Below are 24,081 nucleotides of genomic sequence, written 5' to 3' on the forward strand. Positions count from 1 at the left end.
AGGTAACATCCTCTATGTAATGTATGGTCAAACACAAGAAAAGTGTCTTTTCAAGCGCGCACTCATCTTTCAGGGTAACACGCTCAAGAAGGATCCGTTGATGGGCGAGTTGGTACATGTCTTGAAATATACTGAGTATGTGCAGCGCAATAGTACGAAGACAAGAGAAGACACACAAACACACGCTCATCCTCAGAAAACACGCTCATCCTCAGCACAAAAATAAGCTTTGTTGCCGAGTTCCAAACAATCATGGGCCCTGGCAACCCATGGACATCTGCAAGATACTGGAAAAAAGTAATAAAATCTAATATATGCTCTATGTTCTGCACAGCACATCTTCATACAAAAAGCTAACAATTCAGAGGTAGTGGATGGATGAATGCCAGCACTAAAATATTGCAAACTTTAGATGCAAAACCGCGCATAAATTTAGATTTTTATGGGCGTGGTTTATGCCACAGTAAATAAATCAGTTTCAGCCACCCCGATACGCAGCTATAGGTGCCACTGCTTGAAATTTTGCTAATTCATTCAAAGCAGCCACAAGTACAACGTCAGATCTCACAAGTGTATAAGCAAACGTTTCTTTGTGTTTCGCACGCAATGTTCATATCATATATCTGTTCCATGAAAATGGGTAAAAACAGCAGCCAAATGAGTGTGCTGAGACCATAAGTTACGGAAAGCAGAGCCTTGGCTTGCTTCAATAGTGAAAATGGAGGCTGAAATGGAGGCCTGAAGCCGCCTCTCAATGATGACATATCAAAGGTGGTGACAGATGGCATGTGTGTTGGGCATGTCCTTTTGCACTAAACTTGAATGCTGTAGTGTCACGCTCACAGGGCAAACCTGGAAAAATCTGGTTTCTGTTTCTGTTGGGAAATGGAAGTACCACAGGACAATCAAAAAGGCCCGAATGGATTGCCTACATTGACTTACATGATTGCTTATGTGTGCACGCCTTTGTGCATACAGATGTACTTGAACTATCTTAAACTATTTTAAACAAAGGAATTGACTGGGCCCTATTGCAGAAAAGGAACTCGGCTACAAACAAGGTGGACGTAGCGACAGAGTCCACATTGAAAAACTAAAGGCCATGTCCACACTAGGATACATAGCAGTTCCCACTCATCATGTAAGGTGGCTACGCATGTGAGGTGGCTACGCATAGGCTAGTACCAATATTCTTTGCAGCACCAAGGAAACAAACTTCAATCTACATGGATGTTTTAATACTGAAATTTGACATATAATCTTTCGTTGAGTGAATGACACAAATTACATTCAAAGTCAATGTCACAGTACTTTAACAGACTCAAAGGGCCCACTTTGTGTACAGAGATGTATGCAGTGAATGGTGCTGTTGTACATAGACTAATATACAACTTTGCAGGTCCTTTCGGCTGTCAATGCACACGTCTGAGAGTCGTGCCACCACCTGCTTATTGAATATTGTCTTTCTTTCATTGAAATTAAACTCTTTTGCAGAAAAACATTATTGTATTCAAAAGTATTTTGTGTTTGCATATAGCATAATTGGGCATAAAATTACCCTGAATATCTCCTTTCAACGTGGTCTTGACAAACATGTATTTGTCGTCTGGTCAGACATATAGCTTTTTTTTTTAATTTCATATGCTGCGCCGAAAATTGCTGCATAATTGTGACAAAATTGTCGTGCGAAAGAAAATTCTTCAGTGGAATGAGCTAGCTATAGACTTACATTGTAAATTATCAACTTTCCACCAGAAACAAATATATAAGTTATATCTGTTGCAGTACCTAAACGCAGATAAATAGTTACATTGTTTACGAACGTTTTACGACAGTCATGCACGTACAATACTGATTCCGCTATTGAGCAATATATGAGAGATAGATCCGCTTCAGGTGCACAATTGTAGATGCTGCTTGATATTATTCTTGATTCGCGAACCACATAATAGTGAGCAACAGTGTTTCGCTTTCTGACAATTTGCGACCTTCATGCATTTCGAAGAAAAGGTCCGAGCAAGAGGCTCTACCGATGCGCCTTTCACAGATCTATAGAGACTCGTTAGGAGCGGTGCTTTGTTTCTAACAGCACAACAGAAAATTGGGAGCATCGAAATAAACTCACCCAGTCGTGCATGGTTCACGGGGCAGTGCCCGCAGTAGGAGCACCAGGCAACTTGACGTGGCACGCCTGGTTCCCCTGGCTGGCGGCTGTACGCGAGCAATCCAATCTGATTCACTCACACTCACATCGCACTCACACGTGCCATCATAACTGCACGCTCTTCTCTGAATGCCTTTGACGTCGGTCGAGGTGTACATCCCATGCAGCAGGGCCTGATCGGCACTGCCGAAACGTTGAAGCACGCCAAGACGATCGCGGGACCGAATTCTCAACGAAAACAGAGACCACGCAAGGAGCGGGCGCAAAAGAGACAGACACCGCTCGACGCGCATGGGAGAGAGAACTGTAGGGGGAATAAGTCAGCAGCGTCAACAGGGAGAGAACGCGATCAAAGGTGAAAACTTCCTTCGCACGTTGAGTTTGTAGACGTCGCGGGCGTTGTTTGCGTGACAATACTGCGTATTCACGAGTAAGCAGAAACAAAGGCATGTCTACAATACGAACTTGTATAGTTTAAACAAAAACGTTGCGAGGCGAACGAGGCAGCAGAGGCGACTGACGTAACTCGGCACGGCCGCTGTATTTCCAACGCACGTGCTTCGCACGAAATAAGATACGATCGGCGAAGGTCAGGGAGGCGCTGGCTTTATCTCAAGTTCACCGGCCGCATTCGGCGCCAACACAGGAAACACTACACGACGTCAACGTTGACTTCGAGCCTTGAGCACGCTCGCTCGGCGCTGTTGATATATAAGTTTCTCTCTCGCTTCTCGCCGCCGCGCCGATCTCAATTTCCCGCATGAAACAACGGGCCCTGTATAAGCGTTCCGTCCGCTCGAGACCTTTTCGCGTCAATAAACACCGGGCCCCATATAAGCGTTGCGTCCGCTCGCGGCCGCATATAGCGGGCCCAGCACGTCACCGCAGAATTTGTCACGCTTAATGGCGGTTGAAGGGCCGCTTATACGGAGTACCTTGTGGTGGAATAAAAATGGGCCGTTTATGTGCCGGACGTTATACGGGACTTGAATAAGAGTGTACGCCGTATACTCTCGGCGCAAGAAATGCATTCGCATTTCCTCACGATTCCCTTCGGGGTGGTGGGGGCATTTTTTTTCCTCATTTTGCGCGTTAGCGGTTACGCACACCGACGGCAGACAACGACGCCACCGATGTCAGCTTGACAAGGTGTGGGTTCTCTATGATCAGCACTTCTTGCGCAAAATTTCTTAAACAACGGACGAAACAGACACGGATGGGCGCAAACTTCCAACTGAATTTATTATCGCAATGTGAAATATACAAATATAAGTATGAAAAAACAAAAACGTCACAGTTTCGCTGCAAGGGCGAAGCAATGAATGCGATAGCAAGAAATTTGAATGCCACACGAAGAACGAGAAGCAGCTCGATACTTGCAGCGCACCGCTGAAGCACAAAGAAGGACTCCCGAAAAGAACGCACAGGCATGCACAGGGCAAGCGTGAACTAACAACTGTCGCAGTTGTTACGTCTTTGTGCTTGAGCGACGCGCTGCAAGTGTCGACAATATAGAGTTTGAGAATTGGGGCCCCAGAAAGCTTGCGGACGAAGGAGCTTGCAAGCCGCCAGGGCGCATACACAGAACCCAAGTCATTCTTGGGCTCTTCTGCTCGCGTTGGCCCAAGACCCCAAAACTGAAAACTAGCCAGGGTCCCCAAGACGTCTTGGGCCACCGCGAGACTATGCAGGCGCTGCGCCGGCCACGACGCTGTATGGCCAGGCCCGCGTCACGCATGATTTAATTTCACCACGTGTGGCGCCACGTGCGTTTGCGTTAACGCAGCTCCCGTTTGACCGAGTTCTCAAGCTCTGCTCATTCTGCTAACGCAAGAGCAGCCTACCCAACGCAGCTTGGTGACCCAGTGTCTTGGGTCCCCAATTCTCAAACTGCCTAACGGAGGATCAGATGCTCTTAGATATTTCTGTTTGTTATAAACTGCGCCGCCTGGAGTGATCCCCTGCGTTTCCTGCCACTCGGGGGCGTGTGAAAGGTGTGCCAGGTGTGCCTGGTGCGCCCAGTGTTCTATGTTTTTAAATGCCAAGCATTTCTTAGCGAAGTTCTGCGACTTTGAGCGTATCTATCTATCTATCTATCTATCTATCTATCTATCTATCTATCTATCTATCTATCTATCTATCTATCTATCTATCTATCTATCTATCTATCTATCTATCTATCTATCTATCTATCTATCTATCTATCTATCTATCTAGCCGCCTACGATTTTGTGCTCTCCTGGCCGTTTCGTTAATCGGATGTATACCAAAATTGGTGTGGCATAACATGACCTTGTTATAAACATAAGTGACAGGTCATAACGTGAAAATCATGACATGCATGTCATGAACAGCATGATTTACATGCCGCGGCCTTGGGGCTCTTGCGGCCGTTCGGTTACTTTCATATATACCAAAATTGGTATGGCGCGACAAGAGTTCATGACGAACATAAGGACAGGTCCTAACGTGCAAATCATGACATGCATGTCATGTGCAGCATGAGATACATGACATGGTTTCGGGACGCTCACGGCCGTTTAAATCAATGAATATATACGAAAACTAGTATGACGAGACAATTCTGTATGGCGAACATAACTGACGCGTGGTAACACGAAAACCATGACATGCATGTCATGTATGTCATGATTTACATGCCACGCTCTTGGTGCATTCGCGGCCGTTTCGCTTGCTTGATATACACCAAAATTGGTATTACGCGACACGACTGTATGACGAACGTAAATAAGAGGTGGTAACATGAAAATCATGATATGCGAGTCATGTACGACATGATTTACATGCCATGCTCATGGTGCGCTCGCAGCCGTTTCGCTGGATTGATATTCAACAACATTGGTATTTCGTGAGGCGACTCTAAGACGAACGTAAATAAGAGGTGGTAACATGAAAATCATGACATGCAAGTCATGTACGACAGGAATTACATGCCATGCTCATGGTGCATTCGCGGCCATTTCGCTCGTTTGATATACATTAAAATTGGTATTGCGCGACGCGACTGTATGAGGAACGTAAATCAAAGGTGGGAATATGAAAATCATGACATGCAAATCATGTACGATATGATTTACTTGCCATGCTTATGATGCATTCGCGGCTGTTTCGCTAGATTGATATACACCAAATTTGGTATTGCGCGACGCGACTCTATGAAGAACATGAATAACAGCTAACTGATCACGTAGCGCAAAATTTGATACAGGACAAGAGAGGGGGACGAAGACGAGTGCTTACTTCCAACAAGGTTTATTTCGAGGAGCGTACACATATATACATATATATGCGAAAAACAAATAAATCATTCAAGAAGCTCAAAATTGCCATGCGCGAAAATCTTACATTCTGAGGAAAGACAATTCTTTTTGACAAAGCCCGAGAGAGGGAGTGCTGATGCAGTTTAGCCTAGAGTCACTAGAAAAATTTCAGAGTATCGCATCTGTTTTCCGCGCGCCGCCGCCGACGCGATTCGCTTACTCGCATCACGTGACCTCTCGCCGCGATATCTCTTCCAAGCGCTTTGGTTGCAGGCGCGTTGAATGCAGAGCGCGGCCGGATATTTAGCAGTACCACGGTCCCTAGAAGAATTTCGTGGCTTTTTTAAACGCGTCATGCAGATGCCAGAGAGTAGCTCACCAGCAACCGAACGTTGCTGGTGAGCTACTCCGGGAATCTCGTATATTTTTGCATTCCATGTGGGAAACATTAACGTCAAAGAGCGTCGTTCTACGTGGCTGAATACTTGGCCGCGGAATGAATTCGCCCCCTTAGAAAAACACTCCTTTCTGCAGTAAACTACACAAACTCTGCTGGGGAAGCTCTCATACTTAACCTTTTCGGTTCGCTATGTTCAGCGATACTGAAAACTACACACTAAATACCAATCTATTTGCTCGGCTGTTTATGTCGAGATCTGTTGAACAGATTGTGCATGCAGTACGAGTTATAAGCGTGTCACGCACAAGAGCGAAATCGAAGATTTATTAAAATAATAACTGTTTACTGTTATACCTTGAAGGCAAGGGCGTAGCCAAGGGGGGGTTGGGGGTACAACCCCCCCGTAATTTTTCAATTTTGCTTGAGTATACACGCACGCACATACAAACGCACGCACATACATAAAGTATGGTGGACCTCCCCCCCCCCCCAAAAAAAAATATTTCTGGCTACGCCCCTGCTTGAAGGCAATCGTGGCATGATCATTTGCCATTGCGCAACACAGAAGCGTGGAACTCTGTTGATAAACTTGGTATAAGGCAATGTTATTAAGCGTATTTTTTTATTTTTTTGCAAAAAAATGTTGCTAATGCAGCACTGCGCCGAGCGTACCCTTACAATACTATTTAGTGGGTGAGAAATCGTCACAGCAAAAAAAAAAATCGGCTTATTTCACGCATTAAGGGAATCAATTTCATGCGAGCCCTAGGTCTATATGCATACAGTGTTGTAGTAGCATGCGCGTTAAAATTTCCGGGATATGCTATTTCTGATCAAAATAGCATAAAGCACTGGGCCGAGGAACGAAAAAAAAAGTTGAAATTAAAAGCAGTGCGGAAACCGAACCCCAGCTGTTTACGCGCTGGCAATGCCAACAAAAAAAAAGACTGTTTGTCGGAACACAGCAAAATATTTGCAAATGTACTGCAACGTTGGGAATATTAAGGAGACAAAAATAGGAAATCAAACAATTAAGTAATGATGCCAATCATTTTCGATGGCCTATTTTCTACGTATCTGTTAGGAAATGACAACGTATTCGCAAAATAAGATGCGCCTTATCTACCGCACCGCGATTCGCCCGTACGTTCGGCTGCTGGCGTCCGGAACCGAGACATAAATACTTCCCGCACAACTTCCACTTACCGTACACACACCACTTCTATTACACATAACACCCAGCTGAACATCAAGCACGGTGCGCAAGCAAGGTATGCGTAAGCGATAAGTCGATGGACGCAATGTTGAATGTCCTCGATGTTGTCCGATAATGTTCTCGAGAGCGCTAAGAATTGAACCTGAACACCGACTGCAAAGCTAGCGCAGTCAAGATTCAACAAGTGTCGAAGTAAATGGCATCTCGCACGAAGTCATTACGCTAATGCAAGTATGTTTACACAAAGGGGGCATTGGTTTACAGCTCCGGACATAGCGAAGACACCCGGCCGTGACACAAAAAGAGACCGATGAAGCCACGAAGAGAGTTCGCGAGCACATATGGCAACTTTGCCGCACGTTTCATTAGTTACACTGCTTACCGCTCAGTCGATTCATAACTGTAGATGACCCGAAATCACTTCTGATATCCTGTTGAAGAAACACACACACATATTGCAGTTACGCCGAGCGTAACACGACATCGAGCGAAAAGATCGGTCACTTCTCAACACACACTACCGACGCGCCGGACGGTCTGGAAGGGAAATGGCCGCTGCCTCCCAATGTTGCCCGCGTGCAGCCTACCTTTGCGGTACTCTGAAATTTTCCAGTGACTAGTTCAGCCCTAATCTACAAATCCTCTCTGCCTCGATCATTTCTCTTGTCTTTTTATTTCTGTTTTTTCCCACGACAGCGGTGTCAGGAAAAAGCGGTTTGCAGCCACACGTGCTGCAGCGCAATGCCAAGAAACCATCGCGACCATTCTTGACATTACAAGCATGTTCCCGGAGCCGGTCATTAATACAGCGGCCAGTTTGTCCTATATACTTCTTGCCGCATGAAAGAGGTATCTGATAGATTGCATTTGCTGTGCATGTGACGAACGGGATTTTGTGCTTTTTTGAGCAACCTCGTTTTGCATTTGAAACATCCTTCATACTCTTGTCATGAATAACAGGCAAGAAGTGTTAGATTTAAGGGTTCGTTTTCTTTGTTATACACAATATTAATGAGCACCAACAGACAATAATGCCGAGGAAAGTATAGGGGATGCTTTTAGTAGTAAATGTAAGGTAAATATGAAGAAAGCAAAGTGGACGAAAAGATAGCTTGCCGCGGGCAGGGACCGAATCTGCGACCTTCGAATAACGCGTCCGATGCTCTACCAACTGAGCTAAGGCGGCGGCCATCCCCCCGTCCACTTTATAGGGTATATATGTACATTTGAACGTGGGAGCGTCAGTCAGCGCCGCCAGTAGCCATGACGGCGAGTGTGGAACACTTTTTCTGCCTGTTGGCGTCACGTAGCACGTGAACTTACTACAAGCTGGCAGCTGACCAATAATCCCTCGCATACTATCTGAAAGCATCAAGTCTGCCAGAACGAGACCCTCGCCATGAATGAAGGAAAGAAGTGTTAATTTGAAGGACTCGTTTCCTTTCTTATACACAATATTAATGAGCACCAACAGACAATAATGCCAAGGAATGTATAGGAGATGTTTTTAGTAGTAAATGTAAGGTAAATGTGAAGAAAGAAAAGTGGACGAAAAGATAGCTTGCCGCGGGCAGGGACCGAACCTGCGACCTTCGAATAACGCGTCCGATGCTCTACAAACTTAGCCACCGCGGCGGCCGTCCCCCCGTCCACTTTATAGGGTATATATGTATATTTAAACGTGGGAGCGTCAGTCAGCGCCGCCAGTAGCCATGACTGCGAGTGTGGAACACTCTTTTTCTGCCTGTTAACGTCACGTAGCACGTGAACCTATTACGAGCTGGCAGCTGACCAATAATCCCTCGCATACTGCCTGAAAGCATCAAGTCTGCCAGAAGGAGACCCTCGCTATGAATGAAGGAAAGAAGTGTTAATTTTAAGGACTCGTTTTCTTTCTGATACACAATATTAATGAGCACCAACAGACAATGTCAGGTGGTAACATGAAAACCATGACATGCATGTCATGTATGTTATGATTTACATGCCACGCTCTTGGTGCATTCGCGGCGGTTTCGCTCGCTTGACATACACCAAAATTGTTATTGCGCGATGTGAATGTATGATGAACATAAGTGACAGGTGGTAGCATGAATACCGTCATATGCATGATTTGTAAGGCATGATTTTCATGCCATACTCATGGTGCATTCGCGGCCATTTTGCTCGTTTGATATACACCAAAACTGGTATTGCGCGATGTCACTGAATGGCGAACATAAATGACAGGTCTTAACATGCGAATCATGTTATGCATGTCATGTACGGTATGATTTACATGGCACTGTCATGGTGCGCTTCCGGCCGTTTTGTTAATTGGATATATACCAAAATTGGTATGGCATGACACGAGTGCGTGATGGACATAAATGACAGGTCATGCATTGTATATACCAGAATATACGTTTCATTGGCATGGCATATACCAGATTGTGCATGCATGCGTGTATAGCAAACATGCGATATATGGTGAACTGGATGCCATGGCATTAATTATTTCATTTGGCTCAAAAACAAACAAGGCGATGTATGGAGCTCTTTGCTGGCTGCTTCGCATTACATCGATTCCCACAGTACGTGGGATCTGCCGGATTTTAAAGACGATAGTCTTTCTTGGGGAACTTAAACGCAGAAATTTTGGTCTGTCTTTCTGTCTGTCCTTCTGTCTGTCTTTCTGTTTGTCGGCACGTCCCTCGATTCAGCCACTCGACCAAAGTTCAACCACTTGCCCAAGAACCAGCCATCGTGAACGGCTGACTAGGTTCATACTTGTGTACATTGTTGATCAAAAAGCAAACATTACGCATATCTGAGGCGCAACATCACTAGGTAAGTATTAGGCGGTGTGTTCCTTTAACAGAAAATGCATAGATACGCAATTTTAAAGACCTTGATGGTATGCGTTTAACGTTGAGACAGTAACGCGTTTATTAAAAGATTGCCACAGCTGAAGCGATCAGCGGTCCAAGCCGAGCAAGCGCGAGCGCCAACAACAACCGTCTTCGTCTTCTTCTTTCGCAGGCGTTCTTGTCTGCGCCCTACCATGTTACAAATCACTCCCCCGCGGAAAAGGAGCCATCCAGGCGACCTAAAAAACAGGTACAACTGGTGGGTCATAATGCGACTTCAGTCGATCGACGTGAACAGTCTCGCGGCCGCGACGACGGCGGTCCGTAGATGATTGAACAGGCTCAGTAATATAGTTAACTGGGGATGCTTGACGTAGGACGCGGTAGGGGCCTTCGTACTTAGGCAGTAGCTTTGTGGAAAGGCCAGGAGCGGAGGAGGGAACGCGAAGCCACACCAACGTTCCAGGCGAATACGACTGAGGAGGCAGGTTTTCGTCGTGACGGTCCTTCTGGCCCTACTCGCCCTACAATGTTACAACCCTAGTTTCTTAAGGTGCGCTGAAAATGCGACTGCGCGGAAACTTGTCTTCCTCCGTGCCCTCTGCACAAGCTCATGTTGTGTTTCGGTTTCGGTTCAGTATTGCATTGTACGAATGACAGGGGGCGCCGCTCTGGCATTCCTGTTTTACCCAGGCGACGTGTAAGTAAGAGAGTTTGTGGAGAGTACTCGTTGAGTGCGGACGTTTCTTCTCCTTCGGTGCATCGTGCCAAACAGCGTGTTCGGGCTGGCCGGCGTCCCCACCGGTCACGTTGGTCACCGCCGGTCTTCGCCTGCCGCTGCGCCGGGACTACCAGCCCGCAACACAGCACTCGTGTTTCCCGACGTATTGCCAGATGGCGCCCATATCTCACGCAGCGCCTCTTCTATCGTCTTTAGACGACATTTGCAGCGAAGCACGCAGATCCGCGGCCAATTTTTTTACAGCGAAAGCTGTCATGAGATCATTTCACCGGCCGTTTTTGGCGCCGTAGTTCTCCGCCGCCGCCGCCGCCGGTGTCCGTAACCAGTATCGCTCGAAATAAGAAAAAAAAAACGAAATGACAAAAAAATTCCAGGATGGAACGAGGTTCGAACCTGGGCCCTCTGCGTGGGAGCCCAGTATTCAACCGCTGAGCCATACCGGTGCTTGAAACTGCTTTGCAAAAAGGTCATATACAGGCTTCATGTCCCGATGGAACCACATTAGCATATGCAATATAGCGTGGTAGAAGAGTAAAATTAGCACCAAGCGTCGCACAACGCGAATTCTGTAACCAGGCGCCACACAATGCGAATTGCGCAACGAGTAGTAGGTTGTTGAATGCTTCCAACCCATTAAAAAGGGCTCTGCGATAATTCTTCATCGTCATCAGGCACAGCATCAACAAAGTGCGCATAAACATGCCTTTAGCAGGTACCAACGCTCTCCGTAGAATGACGAAAAATGGCACAGTGCCTGCTGCCCTACTTCTCAAAAATTACAATGATTTATAGCGTAGTGGATTCCTCGCAATTGCACTTGTATTGGTTGCCAAGGAAACCCATAAGCGCATGATCCATTTCCTCGGGGTCTCAGTAAAATTACAATGATTTACAGCGTAGTGGGTTCCTCGCAAGTGCACTTGTATTGGTTGCCAAGGGAGCCCATAAGCGCATGATCCATTTCCTCGGGGTTTCAGTAAAGTTCTTCGCCCCCCACCCGTCTCTCTTACACGTCAACGTATGTTATACAGCTTGACGGGAGAGGGAAATAGCGACCGGGCGTCACCCAATGCAAATTACCTAACTGGTGGGTCGTTTAAAGTTTCCAACCCATTACAAAGGGCTGAGACATAATTCTTCACCGTCATCAGTCGTCGCGTCAACAAAGTGCACATAATGCCTTACAGACGTGTAGCTGGTGCCTCGCTTCTCTGCAGAATGACGAATAATGGCTTAGTAGGTGCTTCCCAACTTCACAAAAATTGTGACATATGGCGTAGTGGGTAGCTTTCTAGTGTACTTGCATTGTAGCCCCAAGAGAGCTTAACGGGCTCTAGAAACACGGCTCTTCCAGCTTTCGCTGTGACTGTGCTGCGGTTTCAGCGCAAGCCTGGCGTTTTTTTCTTCGACATCACTAGTGTGTACAGAAAAGAGCCAATTTGTCGTGCGCGTCTCAACGGCAGTTTTCACATTGAAAGAAAATTAGGATCGTTGCGTCTGCAAGTGTCGACAATGGATAATCAGACGCTCTTAGATATTTCTTTTTCTTTTAAACTGTGGCGCGTGGAGTGACCCCCTGCCTCTCCTACCACACGGGGGCGTCCGATGGAAGGCGTGCCCGGTGTTCTTTGTCTTTTAGGAACGAAGCTCCTTAAAGCGGCACCCGTTCGTCCCTCGTAGTTGTCGTAGTCGTAGTGCGTAACCAGTCGTAACGCTAGTACCAGATCTTGACCTCCAAGGTGGTGCCGGTGGGAGATTTTAGGGGCGAAGCTCCTTAAGGCGGCACCCGTTCGTCCCTCGTAGTCGTCATCGACGTAGTAGTAGGTAGTAGTAGTAGTCGTAGTCCGTAACAAGTCTTACGCTTTGACCTCCAAGGTGGTGCCGGTGGGAAATTTTTCCTGTGCGTTGTTGAACAATAAAAAATTCGCAGCGTGCGCGTTAACTAAAAGCCGAATTCTTCTGTCTCTCATTCCCCATTAGCAGCCATTGGCATGTTCCAGTAGGAAACGTTAGTAGAAGTAGAAGTGTAAGTGTTAGCTAAAAGCCGACTTCTTCTGTCTCTCATTCCCATTAGCAGCCATTGTTTACCTCCAAGGTAGTGCCTGGTGAGATTTCTCCTGTGCGTGACTAAAAAATAAAAATTTTGCTCGAAACGCCATTGACTGATGAAATAAACCAACGAAAGACGCCAGATGTTTTCTAAAAGCAAAACGAAAAGACGCCAGATGTTTCTAAAGCAAAACGAAAAGACGCCAGCTGCTTAACGAAAGACGCCAGATGTTTTCTAAAGCAATGGTTTTCTAAACAATGAACATTCACAGCGTACATGTAAAATTGAAGTGAGCTGCAAGTCGTCATAACTCATCGAACCTTTAGTATAAACGCGCTCGATCTCACGTCGGTGATGATGTACTGGGCAGAATTCACGGAAGATTCACGGTTTACCGATGAACCTCCGCAGCTTCGCCCACTCATCATCATTCACTCCGTGGATATGCTGTGATTTTTTTTAGGGGCGAAGCTCCTTAAGGCGGCACCCGTTCGTCCCTCGTAGTCGTAGTCGTAGTAGTCGTAGTGCGTAACCAGTCTTACACTTTGACCTCCAAGGTGGTACCGGTGGGAGATTTTTCCTGTGCGTTGTTGAACAATAAAAAATTCGCAGCGTGCGAGTTAACTAAAAGCCTAATTCTTCTGTCTCTCATTCCCCATTAGCAGCCATTGGCATGTTCCAGTAGGAAACGTTAGTAGAAGTAGAAGTGTAAGTGTTAGCTAAAAGCCGACTTCTTCTGTCTCTCATTCCCATTAGCAGCCATTGTTTACCTCCAAGGTAGTGTCTGGTGAGATTTCTCCTGTGCGTGATTAAACAATAAAAATTTTGTTCAAAACGCCGTTGATTGATGAAATAAACCAACGAAAGACGCCAGATGTTTTGCAAAAGCAAAACGAAAGAACGCCAGATGTTTCTAAAGCAAAACGAAAAGACGCCAGCTGCTTAACGAAAGACGCCAGATGTTTTCTAAAGCAATGGTTTTCTAAACAATGAAAATTCACAGCGTACATGTAAAATTAAAGTGAGCTGCAAGTCGTCATAACTCATCAAACCTTTAGCATAAACGCGCCCGATCTCACGTCGGTGATGATGTACTGGGCCGAATTCACGGAAGATTCACGGTTTACCGATGAACCTCCGCAGCTTCGCCCACTCATCATCATTCACTCCGTGGATATGCTGTGGTCTTTAGATGCGAAGTATCTTAAAGGGCCCCTCACCAGGCCACATAGCAAATTTTAGTTAGACGCTGGAAGTTGTTGTGTGCCGAATGAAGAGCAGTATGACGCAAGAATTTTTGGAATCGGTTCATTACGAGCTGAGAAAAACAATAATTTGTAGCGGCGCGAAACCATGATACGAGGAGGAGAGTTTCAAACCCTTGCCACTCGCCCCGTGTAGCCTTAGCAAGCCAAATCCCTTCCCTGCCCTCTTCACTTGACACATACGCATGAACACGTCATGCGCATGCAGGGTCACGTGCGCATGACGTGCCCGAACCAGCCCGAGCACGCGAGCGGCGTTGCACGGCCGCTACCTTTTAGGGGCGAAGCTCCTTAAGGCGGCACCCGTTCGTCCCTCGTAATCGTCGTCATCGTAGTAGTCCGTAACAAGTCTTACGCTTTGACCTCCAAGGTGGTGCCGGTGGGAGATTTCTCCTGTGCGTTGTTGAACAATAAAAAATTCGCAGCGTGCGCGTTAACTAAAAGCCGAATTCTTCTGTCTCTCATTCCCCATTAGCAGCCATTGGCATGTTCCAGTAGGAAACGTTAGTAGAAGTAGAAGTGTAAGTGTTAGCTAAAAGCCGACTTCTTCTGTCTCTCATTCCCATTAGCAGCCATTGTTTACCTCCAAGGTAGTGCCTGGTGAGATTTCTCCTGTGCGTGATTAAACAATAAAATTTTGTTCAAAACGCCGTTGATTGATGAAATAAACCAACGAAAGACGCCAGATGTTTTGTAAAAGCAGAACGAAAGAACGCCAGATGTTTTTCTTAAAGTGTAGTAGTAGTAGTTGTATGTAGCCACCTCGCCCGATCGTCAACGGGCGAGGTGGACCGGCAACGGCGCGAGGACCCTGCCGTACGAGAGTTAAATCACACTAAAAGACATACTTTGCGGGCGATACACTCTAGTGAGCTTTCAACTTTTTTTTTATGTAGCGTCCGTGGGCGTTTTGTCCGCGTTCTCTGTGGTGTACTGCCTGTTTCTGCGCGATGGGCATGAAAGTTGAGACATTTGTACGGGCACGAGAGTGGCGGTATCATGAGCCAGTGCCGCATTAACGTTTACTTGGACGCGGTAGAATAAATGAGCATAATGAGCGCTCGAACGCGCCAGAACATTACTTTCGTTTCCAGGGCTGGCGTCTGCTCGATGCGCTAACCGCGGGGACACGAACGCATGGGAAAGGGAGGCACATTAGCCCCGCATCTCGCTGCAGTACGCGAAAAAAATGAAAAAGACGCACACATTACCTTTGTGTGTCTCATTATTTCTCTCAAGTTTTATTAATCTATTCAAGCAACAAATTATACAAACTACACATGTCGTGTGAAATAATTATCGCAGTGTCACGTGCTACTGTTGGCGACGTCAGAGCACAGTCATCTACGTAGAGGAGCGACGTCACAGCACTACCATCTATGCAGGGCCATTTTCTCATGTACGTCATCCCCTCATTCTCTAAAGCGCGCGCCCGCGAGAGGAAGGGCAAGCAGCGCTCACCTTGAAATTTCACCCTTTTCGGCGGCGCGTAGCGTTGCAAATTTTGGCAGACGTGATCGTGGACGCCCAATGTATGCATTGCGCTCTTTAGCTCAAAATGGTCAAACCTGGTGAGGGGCCCTTTAAGGTCGAGCTCAATCCGGTGGTGGTGGTGTGCGGCGTGGCCACCCCTACTGCGCATGCGCATATCCACTCCACACACCTCCGCTCCACTCCCCTTCACGATTCCCCCTGTCCTCTACCCCTCTCCCCTTTCCCCTCTCCACTCACCCTCTCCCCTTCCACTCTCCACTTCCCCTCTCCACTTTCCATCTCCCCTCCCCCTCTCCACTTCCCCTTTCCCCTACCCCATTCCACTCTTCTTCTGAAACGCGGGCTAGACATGCCGAAATTCTCTCCTGCACAACGCCGTGATAAGCTCGACCGCATGCGCGCCCCGCCCCTTCTCTTTCTTCTCCTACGCTGCCCCCCTCTCGCCCGCCTGTCGACCGCGTTCCCCGCTCGCCCTGTGAGAATTAACGGCCAGGCTAGATGGAAGATACGACGCGCGTAGCGTCCCTCTTCGCGTTCCACTACGCGAGGTCGGTAGCATGCCCAACAAACGCCAACGGAACGCGATCGTGCAAGTTCTCCGGCTTCGCATCGCCTCATGGTCCCCTTTAGCGGGAGATGGTGTAATTTTTTTAGGGGCGAAGCTCCTTAAGGCGGCACCCGTTCGTCCCTCGTAGTCGTCGTCATCGTAGTAGTCCGTAACAAGTCTTACGCTTTGACCTCCAAGGTGGTGCCGGTGGGAGATTTCTCCTGTGCGTTGTTGAACAATAAAAAATTCGCAGCGCGCGCGTTAACTAAAAGCCGAATTCTTCTGTCTCTCATTCCCCATTAGCAGCCATTGGCATGTTCCAGTAGGAAACGTTAGTAGAAGTAGAAGTGTAAGTGTTAGCTAAAAGCCGACTTCTTCTGTCTCTCATTCCCATTAGCAGCCATTGTTTACCTCCAAGGTAGTGCCTGGTGAGATTTCTCCTGTGCGTGATTAAACAATAAAAATTTTGTTCAAAACGCCGTTGATTGATGAAATAAACCAAAGAAAGACGCCAGATGTTTTGTAAAAGCAGAACGAAAGAACGCCAGATGTTTTTCTTAAAGTGTAGTAGTAGTAGTTGTATGTAGCCACCTCGCCCGATCGTCAACGGGCGAGGTGGACCGGCAACGGCGCGAGGACCCTGCCGTACGAGAGTTAAATCACACTAAAAGACATACTTTGCGGGCGATACACTCTAGTGAGCTTTCAACTTTTCGTCTTAATGTACATGATAAAGAAATTATTTCTACGAAAAACGCAAGGCACACCTTGAGCAATATATTTAGTTTTGGGACGCTAAATGGAACCATGGGGCGATGCGAAGCCGGAGCACTTGCACGATCGCGTTCCGTTGGCTTTCGTTGGGCATGCTACCGACCTCGCGTCGTGGAACGCGCGTCCTGTCTTCCCTCTAGCCTTGCCTTTAATTCGCACAGGGCGAGCGGGGAATGCGGTCGCTCTTGGCGCTCTTTCGCTCGGGAGCGGACTTCTTCCTTGCATTTCACCGATCACAAGTGATAATGAAGGGACCACGTAAACCAACAGTACAATAAAAGTTTGATGTTTAATATATACACGATGTTTCACACTCTTTATATTATGTACTGGGCGCATTTCACGGAAGAGTTTCACGGTTTACAGATGATTCCCTCCGTAGCTTCGCCCCACTCATCATCATTAACCCCGTGGATATGCTGTTTCCTTCCACATCACGAGTGGGTAATGAAAAGGGCCACTTTGTCATGCGCGTCTCAAAGGCAGTTTTCAAATAGAAAGAAAATTAGCAATGTTGCGTGATAGAAAACACGCTCAAGCTCCTCCGAGATTTGCTTACCACCAGCAGTAAATTGTGTACATAAATAGCTCGCTGTTATTAGGGGCGAAGCTCCTTAATGCGGCACCCGTTCGTCCCTCGTAGTCGTAGTCGTAGTAGTCGTAGTGCGTAACCAGTCTTACGCTTTGACCTCCAAGGTGGTGCCGGTGGGAGATTTTTCCTGTGCGTTGTTGAACAAAAAAAATTCCCAGCGTGCGCGTTAACTAAAAGCCGCATTCTTCTGTCTCTCATTCCCCATTAGCAGCCATTGGCATGTTCCAGTAGGAAACGTTAGTAGAAGTAGAAGTGTAAGTGTTAGCTAAAAGCCGACTTCTTCTGTCTCTCATTCCCATTAGCAGCCATTGTTTACCTCCAAGGTAGTGCCTGGTGAGATTTCTCCTGTGCGTGATTAAACAATAAAAATTTTGTTCAAAACGCCGTTGATTGATGAAATAAACCAACGAAAGACGCCAGATGTTTTGTAAAAGCAAAACGAAAGAACGCCAGATGTTTCTAAAGCAAAACGAAAACACGCCAGCTGCTTAACGAAAGACGCCAGATGTTTTCTAAAGCAATGGTTTTGTAAACAATGAAAATTCACAGCGTACATGTAAAATTAAAGTGAGCTGGAAGTCGTCATAACTCATCGAACCTTTAGTATAAACGCGCCCGATCTCACGTCGGTGATGATGTACTGGGCAGAATTCACGGTTTACCGATGAACCTCCGTAGCTTCGCCCACTCATCATCATTCACTCCGTGGATATGCTGTGATTTTTTCGCCGGCACATGCATGGGACATGGTTCAATTGTCTAATTAATGCAGCAGGCTGGGAAGCGAGCGGTCGATGGTTCGAATCCCCGGTCGGGTGCTTCAGCATTTCTTTCTTGTGCTTCATTTTTAAATGCGACGAATTTCTTAGCGAACTTCTGCGACTCTGAGCGTATCTATCTATCTATCTATCTATCTATCTATCTATCTATCTATCTATCTATCTATCTATCTATCTATCTATCTATCTATCTATCTATCTATCTATCTATCTATCTATCTATCTTTCTATCTATCTATCTATCTATCTATCTAGCCGACTACGACTGGCTACTTCGCATTACATCGATTCCCACAGTGCGTGGGATCTGGCGAATTTTTTTGTGCGTTATATATATATATATATATATATATATATATATATATATATATATATATATATATATATATATATATATATATATAGGTATTTGAGACACGACGTACGGAGCACAGTTTATTTCGACGTTTCGGCCGTGGGACCGGCCTTCGTCTAGGAATACAGGGCATAAAAAATCGCGCAATTATATATATGCCAAAGATTGGGGGCCCCCAAACACGTGTTCTAGTATAATAAACAGGCAATCTTATATCAGTACAAAGAAATTTTTCACTGATCAAAAATACAGCACTGTGTGATATCACCATGTGTCAGTCATTGGCAAGTGAGGTGGCTTAACGGGATACATGTGTAAGTACATAGCGGCAACGATAGGAATAGCCATAAGCGTTTTCATACAAAGACAGCAATGACAGTCGGTTCGTGAAAGATACGCGTTCAAGATGACAAAACTGACAAAAAGAAAGTAGTAACAGTAAAATACCTGAAACAGTGAAAGTAATAATGACGGAAATACAGCGGTGACATTGAGCAGGATTACAAAACTTCTTGCTTTTTCACGTTCTACATTCTCAGTAGAACGCACTTTTTGGAAGACAAATGCCACTGTCAACATACTGGGTTGTGCAAACGAAGCACACTTGTTGCTGTTGAACAAGATAAATCACGCGGAAGGAAGACATGTCAGTGTGCCTGCATCCTCATTGATACCATCCGCTAGAGTGTTAAACTTGAATATCAGGTATGATTCCCGGAGCTCGCGGTCATGATTTAAGCGAAAACCAGATTCAAGAATGGCTGCTTTCATTTGGTCGAAAGAGTGGCCTGGCATGCGAACATGTCGTGATAACGGTAGATGCGGGAAAGTATTTACATGCGATTTGTGGTTATTAAAAGCGTATTCTGAATGGAGTTTCCGTCTGACCAATATATTGTTTTGAACAGGCACTACATTCCAACATGTACACGACATTGTAGGTGTCGCAGTCAAACTTGCCACGAATCTTTATACTAAAGTCGGAAGACGTGCTTGCGGCATTGTGTGTGGTTTGCATGTGCAAACACACTTTGCACCGTGGTTTGTGGCAAGGGGCGCAGCCACTATCATTAGGGGCACCAATTTTCGATGACGTTAACATGTCGCGAAGGTTCTTTGACCGTCGGTAAACAACACGAGGTGGCTCAGGAAAGATTTTTTTAAGATGATGACTTTGTGTTAGGATGTTGTGGTGCCGTTTTAATATAGCCGAAACCTTTGGAGCTGATGATGAAAATGTTAGAACAAGATTCGTTTGGCCAGAACTGTCGTTCCCTTCACTGCCTTTAAGAATGTCAGCGCGGTTAAGCAGGTCGGCTCGGGCTATGGCATCGTCAATTATTTTTTCCGGGTATTTTCTTTTAACTAGGGAACTTTTGAGCCTGTTACAATTCTCAATGAAATCTGTACGGTCAGAGCGTAATCGTTTAAAACGGTGAGCCTGGCTATAAGGAATCCCTGTTTTGCAATGTCGGGGGTGGCCGCTCTGAAAATGCAGAAATTGATGCCGGTCAGTGTGCTTGCGGAACAGCTTTGTGGCAAGTTGCCCTTCGGAAATAGTGACTGTTACGTCGAGGAAATTTACAGAAGTGCGCGAAAAATGGTGGGAAAACTTAATAGACGGGTGGAAATTATTAAACTCCTGAATGAAACCGAGCAGGCTTGCTTCGTCATGCGTCCAGATAAGAAAAGTATCATCAATAAAGCGCCTATAGTAAAAAGGTCGAAACGTGGTTTTACTTAAAAATTCGCCTTCCAGAACGCCCATGAAAATATTAGCGTAGTTAGGGCCTACCTTCGTACCCATAGAGGTACCATTAGCTTGTACGTAGTGAATGTTGTTGAATTCAAAATTGTTTAATTCAAGGATAAGCTTCAGAAGAGTAGCAAGTGCTTCTTCGTCGATATGTTTATCAAAAGTGGAACTTTCATAGGCCTTTATAACTGCAGAAATACCATCTTTATGCGGTATGTTAGTGTATAGTGATGCTACGTCCAGAGTTACTAGCATTGAACCAGATGGAACATGAAGATCAACAATTTCTTGAAGAAAATGGTTGGTGTCTCTGATGAATGACGGAAATGTGGCTGGAATCTTGTTAATGAGGAAGTCAACGTAACGGGATAAGTTTTCGGTGACTGTGCCAATTCCAGAAATGATGGGGCGGCCAGGATTATTCTGCTTGTGAATTTAAGGAAACATGTAAAATCTTCCCGCTACGGGACTGAGTGGTAACAAAGAGCGGACTGTCTTTTCATCCAATTTACCAAGTTCTAGTAGTGACGTAAGTGCGTCCTTAAGCTTAGATTTAAATTCGCTGGTCGGATCGGAAGGCAAAGCCTTGTAAAAGGTGGCGTCTGAAAGTTGCCTGTCGGCCTCGTTAATATAATCAACAGTGTCAAGAATGACAATAGCCCCCTCTTTATCGGCTGGTTTTATGATGATGTCATGATTTGTCGACAGTTGTTCGAGAGCGACCCTCTGTTCTTTGGACAGATTGCGGCTGTAAGGCACCGCTTTCTTATAGGCATCTAAAATGTCGCGTTGTACAGCGTTTATGTAAATGTCTAGACATTTGTCGCGATGTGGCAGTGGTGTCCATTGTTTACACGTCGGTAGTGCTGGTCGGGTTTCGTTCGGGCTTCGGCGGTCATGATAGTATTCTCTGAGGCGCAAGTTGCGGGAAAAATTATGTAAATCTTTAAAGAGTTGAAACTCATTGAAGCCACCCGACGCGGGGCAAAAGTTGAGACCCTTCGACAGAGCACCCACCTGTGCGTTGGAAAGGACTATTTTTGAAAGGTTTACAACACTATCAACACTATCAACTTGAGGGGACTGGTCTTTCAAATCTTTCGAATGTCTTGCGGCACGTCTGGTCGCGTCAACGGCGGGCTCATGCGTATGTAGGCCATCGCGTAAAAACTTCTTCTCCTTGGTCTTGCTAAACGTGTCCCTCTTACGATCCTCATAGGCATTCAGACACTCTGATTCATGCTGCCCTAGCCTACTTAACAGTCGAGTTTCTGTGTACTGAAGGTTCTGCGTACAAGACTTATAATGGTCAATGATTATAGGTATTAGATCTAGGGAAGCTTTATTTAATACTTCTTGCCATTTCGCTTTGTTGGAGGACGAAAGTTCGGATGTAGCTGGTTTAAACCTTATCTGTATACCTTTCGGGACTACAGAAGCATTTAAGTATCTCGTAAGTGAGGATACATGCAGTTCGGAAGGAACTTTTTCCTCAACAATCTTCCTAGCTTCTAAAAACTCTCGCGAAGGAAGACTTAAAACATTGCCACCAACCGCTGGCGCCTGTCGTCAGTCAGTGGCGCTCCCTCGACCGGCGTTTCGGCGGGTAGGGTAGCGATGACCCACGGCGGCGGGAGGCTCAGTCCGATCTAGCCGGGTTGCACCTTGGTTTGAAGAAGCGGAATTGTGTGCAGCACATGTTGGCGCCCACCGGAAGGGGTCTGCGTGGCGCATTGTGGGGGTTCGCACGGCGCGCAGTCACGCCATGATGAAGTAGCTCCGTGGAAACGTTTCCAACAGAGTTCGCGAATGTGGCTGGCAATGATGGCAACACCTTCGAAGCTTACGTGAAGACCGTCAGCTGCCAGCACACGGGTGAGGGGCAGACATTGGAGACCATGGTCTATGAAAAACACTTTTTTTGGAATGTCTGCAGTAGTTGCATAGCAGTCGGTTGAAGTACGTGGCTTCCATGTTGCACCGATGAACAAAGGCAAGGTTTCAGTTGCCATTACGACGATTACGGCAGTGCGGAAGAACGAGTGTAGCGTAAAACCTGGAAATATGAGGTTTGGTGTTCATGACGTGTTCAAGCAGGGATCGGTATCTTCCGAATGCTACAGCACCATTTGTTGAAGCAATGTCGTTCGTACCGATGTGGAGAGCGAGGGCGGTTGCAGTTTCTGGCACAACGTCAAGTAAAGACCGCACGTCGGTGATGTACGCACCCACTTGAGAGATGAAGGCGGGGGTCCCTCTCGAACATGGGTCGAAATGCTGATGGACGTACTTGGACTGAGAATCGCCGATGACGACCGTGGAAACTTCTTCTTGGGGGTACTTTAAAAATATGTGCTTCGACGTAGTCGTGACAAGGGCCATTGCGGGTAAGTAAAAGGGTTATGGGAAGTATCACGCAGGCCCTGGTACTGTAGGAAGGTATTTGAGACACGACGTACGGAGCACAGTTTATTTCGACGTTTCGGCCGTGGGACCGGCCTTCGTCTAGGAATACAGGGCATAAAAAATCCCGCAATTATATATATGCCAAAGATTGGGGGCCCCCAAACACGTGTTCTAGTATAATAAACAGGCAATCTTATATCAGTACAAAGAAATTTTTCACTGATCAAAAATACAGCATTGTGTGATATCACCATGTGTCAGTCATTGGCAAGTGAGGTGGCTTAACGGGATACATGTGTAAGTACATAGCGGCAACGATAGGAATAGCCATAAGCGTTTTCATACAAAGACAGCAATGACAGTCGGTTCGTGAAAGATACGCGTTCAAGATGACAAAACTGACAAAAAAAAGTAGTAACAGTAAAATGCCTGAAACAGTGAAAGTAATAATGACGGAAATACAGCGGTGACATTGAGCAGGATTACAAAACTTCTTGCTTTTTCACGTTCTACATTCTCAGTAGAACGCACTTTTTGGAAGACAAATGCCACTGTCATCATACTGGGTTGTGCAAACGAAGCACACTTGTTGCTGTTGAACAAGATAAATCACGCGGAAGGAAGACATGTCAGTGTGCCTGCATCCTCATTGATACCATCCGTTAGAGTGTTAAACTTGAATATCAGGTATGATTCCCGGAGCTCGCGGTCATGATTTGAGCGAAAACCAGATTCAAGAATGGTTGCTTTCATTTGGTCGAAAGAGTGGCCTGGCATGCGAACATGTCGTGATAACGGTAGATGAGGGAAAGTATGTACATGCGATTTGTGGTTATTAAAGCGTATTCTGAATGGAGTTTCCGTCTGATCAATATATTGTTTTGAACAGGCACTACATTCCAACATGTACACGACATTGTAGGTGTCGCAATCGAACTTGCCACGAATCTTTATACTAAACTCGGAAGACGTGCTTGCGGCATTGTGTGTGGTTTGCATGTGCAAACACACTTTGCGCCGTGGTTTGTGGCAAGGGGCGCAGCCACTATCTTTAGGGGCACCAATTTTCGATGACGTTAACATGTCGCGAAGGTTCTTTGACCGTCGGTAAACAACACGAGGTGGTTCAGGAAAGATTTTTTTAAGATGATCACTTTGTGTTAGGATGTTGTGGTGCCGTTTTAATATAGCAGAAACCTTTGGAGCTGATGATGAAAATGTTAGAACAAGATTCGTTTGGCCAGAACTGTCGTTCCCTTCACTGCCTTTAAGAATGTCAGCGCGGTTAAGCAGGTCGGCTCGGGCTATGGCATCGTTAATTATTTTTTCCGGGTATTTTGTTTTAACTAGGGAACTTTTGAGCCTGTTACAATTCTCAATAACATCTGTACGGTCAGAGCATAATCGTTTA

The 24,081-nt window shown here is 46.1% G+C and overlaps 1 long non-coding RNA gene across 1 annotated transcript; it reads left to right on the forward strand.

Annotated features, from left to right (window-relative positions):
- The first annotated feature begins 19,107 nt into the window (after window positions 1-19,107).
- LOC125758180 (uncharacterized) lies at window positions 19,108-23,522 on the forward strand. Its single transcript, XR_007415936.1, has 2 exons — window positions 19,108-19,213; window positions 23,358-23,522. It is a non-coding gene; the product is annotated as an uncharacterized LOC125758180 (long non-coding RNA).
- The last annotated feature ends 559 nt before the right edge of the window (window positions 23,523-24,081 follow it).

This window comes from Rhipicephalus sanguineus, chromosome 4 (assembly GCF_013339695.2).
Source record: "Rhipicephalus sanguineus isolate Rsan-2018 chromosome 4, BIME_Rsan_1.4, whole genome shotgun sequence".
Taxonomy (NCBI): domain Eukaryota; kingdom Metazoa; phylum Arthropoda; class Arachnida; order Ixodida; family Ixodidae; genus Rhipicephalus; species Rhipicephalus sanguineus.